Genomic DNA, 8660 nt, shown 5'->3' with positions numbered 1-8660 from the left:
GCTGCGCCTTAACACACACAGTGTCACCCATGTCACAAGTTTTGCTTGTCCACAGCTTGAGGTTCAGTTTCCCTCAAACCCCTGCACTTATCTCCTTGAAACTTAGCAGGCTTCGTGGCCTCATCAAGGGCCACTCTCCCTGCAGTTTTCACCCTGCTGCACCTTAACACACACAGGGTCATCTGTGTCATGAGTTTTGCCTGTCAGGAGCTTGAGGTGCAGTTCCCCACAAACCCCTGCACCGATCTTCTTGATACTTGGCAGGCTTTGTGGCCTCACCAGGGGCTACCATCTCTGCAGTTGTCTCCTCACTAGGGTGTAATACATACAAGTGACATGAGTTTTGCTTTCAAGAATTTGGGATGCAGCTCCCCCCCAAGTCCCTACACCAATCCTCTTGAAACTTGGCATGGTTCATGCTCTCAGCAGAAGCTACCACCCTTGCAAGTGTCATCCAGATCAGACAAAAAATAACAAAGTTATAGATATTTAATTGATTCCCCATTATAAACTATGGTCAGATCTCCGAGGCAGCTCCGAAGCTTCAGAGCCGCTTTGGCCAGATCAAAGCGGGAACCTGGTCCAGAGCTCCGGATCGGATCCCTGGCATCCAAAGCAGCTGAATCTGAAACTGGATTGAATAGTTGCATATTTGCACAGGCCTACTGTTCAAGAGTAAATCCCTTTCCCCTACAGAAATTGTGTGATGTCACTTAAAGTTGAACAAAGACAGAATTTACATAGCCTGTGAGAGCTAAAGTATAATTAATGAAAGATAAAGAGGCTATAGATATATTCCTGTGTGAAATTATGGTCATAGCTCAGGATGATAGAGCTCCCAGAGAGTCAATGATAATGGTATCTGTCATATGGTAACTGCAATAATTATATGCTCTGGAAATAAGATTTAGAATTATGGAAAATGGACATGGCATGTATGTTTTACTTAATAGGATACAAATTCAAGAGCTAGATCTATACATATTGCTAAATTAACTCCAATTGACACTAGATTGTATTAGCAAACCACTGAAATATTGGAAGATGCTGGAAAGGGAAAAGTGATGCAGCAGGTATTAAATAAAACCAAGGTCCCACCTCCAAGCATGGATCCTGATTAACTTAATTGTCCAGCAAATGCCCACTCTAACACTAGGACTGCCAAGCAGAGTAACTGTTGATTCTATTCTGGGAATCATAATGGACCATTTATGCATCTTCCTGTTTTAAACTTTTCATGCTAAAATGTGGCTGAATTTGGGCCTTGTGTATAGGCCCAAGAAGTCTCATTGTGTCTTGTCTCTTTGTTAGTATGCAGGGTAACATCACAGCTTGTGGGCCAGATATCAATTATCTGGAGAGGGTCTGCTGTTCCATCTGATAACTTTCAAGCCTCTAGTGTTCTGGTAGATGAGTTAATTCTATTTCAGGTGTTTGAATCAGGAACTTTAATATGGAATAGAGCTGATAGAGAAAGTATTAGGACATCTGAAACAATTCTAAAACTGCTTTTACAAGAAACTGATGTATGAAAGAATGAATTAGTAGGTGTAAAGAATCAACAATCAAATTAAATTATTTGGCCTGCATACATGCCGCTTGCAGAGATCAGATTCTAATTCTTTTGTTTCTAACATGCATTTCCAGCCTTGTGAGTTTTTCTATAGACATAGATGGACCTGATACAGGGAAACCAGTGCAGTTCCACAGCACTAAGAGATTCCAGGTTTGGGAGCCACATGCAGCTATGAGAAGGTATAGAATCATAGAAAATTAGGGTTGGAAGGGATCTCAGGAGGTCATCTAGTCAACCCCCATGCTCAAAGTAGGACCATTCCCAACAAGATCATTTCAGCCAGGGCTTTGTCTAGTCAGGGCTTTAAATCTCCAAGGATGGAGATTCCACCATTGTGCTAGGTAACCTGTTCAAGTTCTTCACCACCCTCCTAGTAAGAAAGGTTTTTTTCCTAATATCCAACCTAAACTTCCTCTACTGAAACTTGAGACCATTGCTCCTTGTTCTGTCATCTGCCACCACTGAGAACACTCTAGCTCCATCCTCTTTGGACCCCCCTGCCCCCTTCAGGTAGTTAAAGGCTGCTATTAAATCCCACCTTAGTCTTCTCTGCTGCAGACTAAATAAGCCCAGTTCCCTCAGCCTCTCCTTGTAAGTCATGTGCCCGAGACCCATAACCATTGTCATCGCCCTTTGCTGGACTCTCTCCAATCTGTCCACATCCTTTCCATTGTGGGGGGCCCAAAGCTGGACACAGTATTCCAGATGTGACTTCACCAGTGCTGAATAGACAGGAACACTACTGGCAATGCACAGCCCACTGTGTTGTTAGTTTCTTGGCAACAAGGGCACGCTACTGACTCATATTCAGCTTATTGTCCACTGTAACTCCCAGGTCCTTTTCTGCAAAGCTGCTGCTTAGCCAGTTGATCCCAAGCCTATAGCGGTGCATAGGATTCTTCTGTCCTAAGTGCAGGAATTTGAACTTGTCCTTGTTGAATCTCATGAAGTGTCTTTTGGCCCAATCCCCCAATTTGTCTAGGTCACTGTGAATCCTAGCCCTACTCTCATTCTTCCCAGCTTGGTGTCATCCACAAACTTGCTGTGGATGAACTCCATCCCATCTTCCAGGTCATTAATGAAGACATTGCACAAAACTGGTCCCAGGACCAACTCCTGGGCACTCCATTTAATACCACCTTCCAACAAGACATCGAGTCATTGATCATTACCCATTGAGCCTAATGATTCAGCCTTCTTTCTATGCATCATTCATCCAACCCATACTTCCTTAACTTGCTTGCAAGAATGCTGTGGGAGCCCTAACCACCTCTATGGCCTGGCCTATGGATTCCCTCCTCTCTGTCACCCCCCCTAGTCACTTAATCCTCATTCTACAGGTTGCTAATGATTATTGTAATGAAGGCTGAGATACTCATTGTTCGCTGTGATTCCTAGCACCATATTCTCTCTTGACACACCCACTTCATTTACAGCCCTTCAGATGATTCCACCCCAGGTAATCATCATTTGGCCTATTCTATATCCTTCCTAAGCTCCAAGCCTGCATTAAGTGATGTGACTAACACTTTCCACATGTGGTTTGCTTTCTCATCTTCTTTGACATGAATTTACATTTTCTGTGTCTAACTCTTTATTGAGGACTAGACAGATTATGCTTGTTGCTTAGATAAAAGGAGAAAAAAGAACCCAGTATGTTCTTACTCTTGTCAACTTTACATGACAGAAAAATCAATGGTTTTTTTCTCTTTTTTAAAAAAAGAGAGAAATTACTAAGAAAGACATGTTCTAAAATCAATTCCTATGGAGACCTAGATGTTGAAAATTAAGCTCCAGATAAACAAACGATAATTAAAAGGAAATATTAAAAAAGTCAAGTGGACAACATAAGCCAAGATCACAGTACACCATTAGAGAGAATCATCTTAAACTAACAGTTTTAATAAAATGCAGGAGGTTTTATTCAGCCAAGAATCCCTTGTTCAGGGCATATGTGGGAATTCCTTGCAATTTTCTCATGTGTACTAAGGAAACCTAAGAGCAATTTCATCCATTAGAAAACTCAGTTCCACTGAACTTTAGCTACTGTCAGTAGGTGATTGAAGTGCATAATGCCATCATTGTACCCACACTGTAATAAAAGAGGTAGCAACTCGTTTCCCATAGAGTAAGCGCTGGTATTCTGATTACAAGAATAACAAGTTGTTGACAAGGTATGTTGGATAATCATAATTTTTGGCCCATAAATCCTCCTTAGTGTGTTTGGTAACTAGCTTTTAATGTAATTCTACTTCATAAAGATAACTTTAATGGCATCATGCATTGTTTCTAGGTTTTATTACTCAGGACTGGAGTTAAGAAACCACCACTATAATCTCTGAAATATCTCATCAGGGGGTTGTTCAGTAACTACCACATTTTGAAATATGTTTGGTCATCTCATATGAAATTTCAGTATTAATTTGGAGAAGTGTGTATTCTTATGTTAGAAGGCAACAGGCCATGCAAAATATTCAAAGATTGTTTTGGGGTGTTTCTAATTAGCTTTTAATGTTTTTAGTATGCCAGCGTGTATATTGGCTTCCCAGGTGCTTTGTAGTAAAATCTCTTTTGCTATTAGTTTTTGATTAAGCAATAATAATAATTTACAATTTCACCTGCTGATCCCAGCAGAACAGGAGTCAGAATCTATTCCACCTGTGAGGCACGTAATCACTCTCAATTTTTCTAATCTCTCCATGTTTAAGGCAGTCTCATGATGGGAGGCAGTAATAACACACTCTACAAAGGTTAGGTGTTCCTTGGAATTCTCATCTAAGGTGTGATGCAGACTAAACTTTGTGTGACATGAGGTCTATCACAGCACAAAGCTGGTATAGGGGCAGATCACTTAAAATATATATTTGTGCCCAGAAGCTTATTTGCTTATATCAAACGCTATAGCTATAATGGTTCTCAGAAAACAGCCAGCAGAGGGAGCACAAAACATTGCTTTGACAGGTTTTTCCAAACTGGTTTCTATTTAACTTCATGTACTTTTTTTTTCAGGGGTGGGGACAGATTTTTTTAAAAAGAGAGCAAGATTAAAAAGCCTGGGTATTTTCCTCTTTAAAAAAAACATATGAAACACTAAGCCTAAAACTGTTCACAGAAAGAGCTGAATTTAACCTACCTATGCCTGATTAAAAGCAAGACCTTCAATCCCATCTTCAAAAGCACATCCCAGTGTTCCTTTACCACTATGTTATTCTGTGATAGGGCAGGGACATACACATCCCCAAGTAGGCGATTAGACCCCACTGCTAAGGCAGACAAGGAGAACACCTACTGTGAGAATCCCACTTCAGGGCCCCCAGATCTGAGGGTAAATTTACACGCTGTACTAAGTGTTGTGGATTGTTGGGTGGTGTAAATGTTAGTGCAAGCTTAGAGCAGTCACACTTTAAGGCTTAATGCCATCTCTGATCTGCACAGCTATTACTTGCCACTAGAGGGCTGGTGAGCAAGGGCATGACTAAGGCTGGGTAAAGATGTTACATTAATTGTGAGTGCTCAGAAAGTGCTCTACAGCCGTAACCAAACAGATGTGCATAGCATATACAACTGATGGCTTAAAATGGTGGACCTGGCTCTAAGTTAGCCCTGGATGGATGTGGTATCTGGCTAAGGTTAGAGTGCTTTATCAAACATCTGTACAAGATCCCATTGCAAGTCAGGATAGGTCACGTTCTGCCAGCAGCCCAGGGGCCCTTTATTGGGCAGCCTGCTAGCCTTGGGCAGTGCCTGTCTGCTCCCAGCAAGCATTGGCTCAGCCTCACCTCCAGGCTGTCACAGAGAGGAGACAGAAAAGACTCTGTCTCCTCCCTGTGCAGTCAGGCAGGGGGAGGGGAACAGAGCCCACCTGCTGTGCAGGCTCCCCCCAGCTTGCTTGAGTCTTGGGAGGACCCACTTGGCTCCATGGTAGCCAGCCTCCTGATGGCTGCAGCTTGAAGCCACATGTGACTTTTGCTGTGCTGGAAACTGGGGATGGGTGGGGGGGGAACTGAGCCCCCTACCACATGGGCCTGGCCTAGCCCACTCCCCAAGACCTAAACCAGCAAGCTCGGGGGGCAGGGTCCAGATGTCAGGGGAGCTGTGTTCCCGCCCTCCCCCAAGATCCCCACGTAGGAGAAAGCAGCTGTGCAGCTGCCAGGAGGCTGGGGTGAAGGGGAGAGGAAATGAAGCCCTGCCACTGCACTTACCTGGCCTGGCTCCCCCCAGGACCCAAGCCAGCAAGGTGGGGGAGGCTCTATCCCCCCAACACCCTCAAGCCACCAGCACTGAGAGTAGTCAGCTGGTCAATCAGGGGTGGACAGTGGCTCTGCTGGGTTCAACTGGGCTCAGTATTCTCTGGCAGCCTTCTGGGAAGCATGCAGGAGTGCCCCCAGCCTGCTGTCCTCAGCCAGTGCAGGCAGGCTTCAAGCCTCTTCCTGGTGGGGGGGCTGAGGTGGGGCTGTGCTGCAGGTGGGAGTGGGGCAGGCTCAGCTGCTGCCGCCTGTGCAGGGCAGGCAGCAGTGGTGGTGGCAGCGGCACCACTGGGAAAGGTGGCTACAGGGGGCTACAGGGAATTTTGCATTGCCTATAGCCCCCTCAGTTCTCCCCTTAGCATTGCCCCTGTTAGCAGGGCATGCAACAGGGTGTGGAGCTGCTCCAGAGCTGGGCTGGGATCTTACAGTGGTGACAGCATGGTCCAGAGCCAAGGCAGAGCCATGATCTGCAGCCTGCATGCCCTGGGCAGGGACATGCAGGTAGTGGATCATGGCTCTGTCCCACCTCCAGGCCACACTGTCACTGCTGCAAGGAGCCAGGGCAGAACCACGATCCACTGCCTACCACTGCTGCTGGGTCTGGTCTCCACAGAAACCCCGGCCTTGTGCTATCACAGTGCAGCTGCTGCTGGGGTCTCCATGGAAACTGACACAAGCTACATGGGCAGGGGCTGCTGTGAAATGGAGTCCAGCCACTGGCTGGATCCATCATTCTGCCCACCGCTGCTTTAACATGTGGACAATCCAGTATTAAGAGCGCTTAGTATAGCCTTCGGCTCATGGGTAACAACACCCTTTTCATCACTTTGTACAGGCTCACCAGTGGAAATTTAGTCACATATGGCATTTTTTCATATGGTCCAGGAAGTGGGCGTGCTTTATTTGGAGCATCTGATTAAAGTGCCCACCCTGTCTCATGCATCCATGTCCCCATGCTTCAAAATGGCGGTGGGGGCACTTTAACTAAAGCTTGTCAAACAAGTTTTAGTTAAAGTGCCCCACCACCATTTTGATGTGTGGGGACATGGATATAGGAGATGTGAAACACACTTATTACCATGCTCCAACACACTCGATTTATCAAGTCTGCTCCAATGCACTGTAATTACAGCACATCAGAGCAGCCTCCATGCACATTTACAGGTGCCCATAGGGCTACAGAGTTTATGTACCTTCAGGGCTAAGCAGCAGTTCTGAGGGTGTCAGTGGGTGTATCTACACATTCATTCATGCATTTTTCCTACTGTATATTACATTTAGTACCAATCGGCAAGTGTGGAGACTGCTCCATCATGATGGAATTCCAGCACATTAGAGCAAACTTGATTAGCTGAGTCTGCTGAAGTGTGGCAATTACAATGCTCCAGCAGCCTCTTGGTGTCTCATGTATCAGCATCCTCATGCTTTAAAATGTCAGTGGGGCTGCAGACACCCACTGAAGACAGAAGCAGTGAGGGGTCTGATCCTTTTTTCTGTGGAGCCTGCCCGTCTCTCCGATGGCCAGGAAGTGAACTGACAAGCTGCAATGCATTGGATGTAGTTTAGTTTGCAATGATGCAAAGTCATTTAAAACCCCCCAAACTCTTGAGCACAAACAGTGTGACACCATTAAGCCACACAAAGTGACATTTTTGTCACATGTACATGTTAATGGCATTCTGTGTACAAGTGCCTATTAATTGCATGTGTAGACACATCCAATGAATGGGAGACATGGGAATTATAGATGCTTTCCAAAATTAAGAAAGTATATCACTTATGCTAAATTTGTGCATGAAATTGTGTTTGTTCCTAAAATGTATTTGCAACATTGTTGATTTTTCTGTTAGGAAGATTAATTTTACTGCTTGTGAAAGCTAGAAGCTGGTATCACTAGATAAGCATTATACAAGTATCAAAACAGCTTTGCCAATGCCAGCCTTAAATATTTAAGTCTTGAGACTTATTTTAACCCCAAACTTTCCAGGCATGGATTGCTTTCTGGAAAGTGGTAACTATTTTCAATTCCCACTGAAATCAGAAAGAGCTCAGCACCTCACCAGATCAGATCCTGAAGCACAGAATTTCAACAATGATAGATCTTCTGTGGGAAAATGCCAAATTAAACAGATATTTTCCTCTCTGTATACCCAATTCAGGGCACCATCTGTCCATCAATAAGCCAGCCAATACAGGGCAGAACTTCGGCACCCTGGGCAGTGGGAGAAGGGGGAGGTGTGAGGGAAATGATCATTGATCTCCTTTAACAGTGGTTTTGACTGCAGCACCAACAGCAGTGACACAGGCTTCCTGGCGGCTGCCATTATTTTAAGTATATAATAGCAAAATATTTTTTTATAGCTTGACATATCTTGCTCTTGTAGAAAACAGATAATAAACAAAGGCTAGGTTCTGCTCTCATTGAAGATAAAATAGGACAAATGTTTAGCTGAGCACAAAAAATACAAAGTGCACAGAAGGAAGGTGTAAAATTGGTTATAATCCACCTTTTTGAGCCCCATAAAACCTGGTGGTATTGAGCATTGGGCTGAAGACTACTCTAAAATAATTTGGGTGCCAGGGACTAATGTAAAAGCTGAGGACCACTGAGGGGAGTCCCACCTATGCTTTTTGTCTCTCACTCATGCCCCCTATTGGACAGAAGCGATCAGCACTGGCATGCTCTGGGGATTTCCCTATGGCCAATAAAGCAACCCTTGAAGGAGCAAGGTAGACTGAAGAAAGGTGGACTAGTAATTCAGTGGGTGTGGGATTGAACCCTTGACCTGGTGGGGCCCAAAGTTATTCTTCCCCCCTCCCCATTATTTCTTTTGAAC

The sequence above is a fragment of the Gavialis gangeticus genome, unplaced genomic scaffold, assembly GCF_001723915.1.
Source record: "Gavialis gangeticus isolate Ggan-Ray unplaced genomic scaffold, GavGan_comp1, whole genome shotgun sequence".
In the NCBI taxonomy this organism is placed as follows: Eukaryota; Metazoa; Chordata; order Crocodylia; family Gavialidae; genus Gavialis; species Gavialis gangeticus.
Note: the sequence above shows the minus strand (reverse complement) of the source record.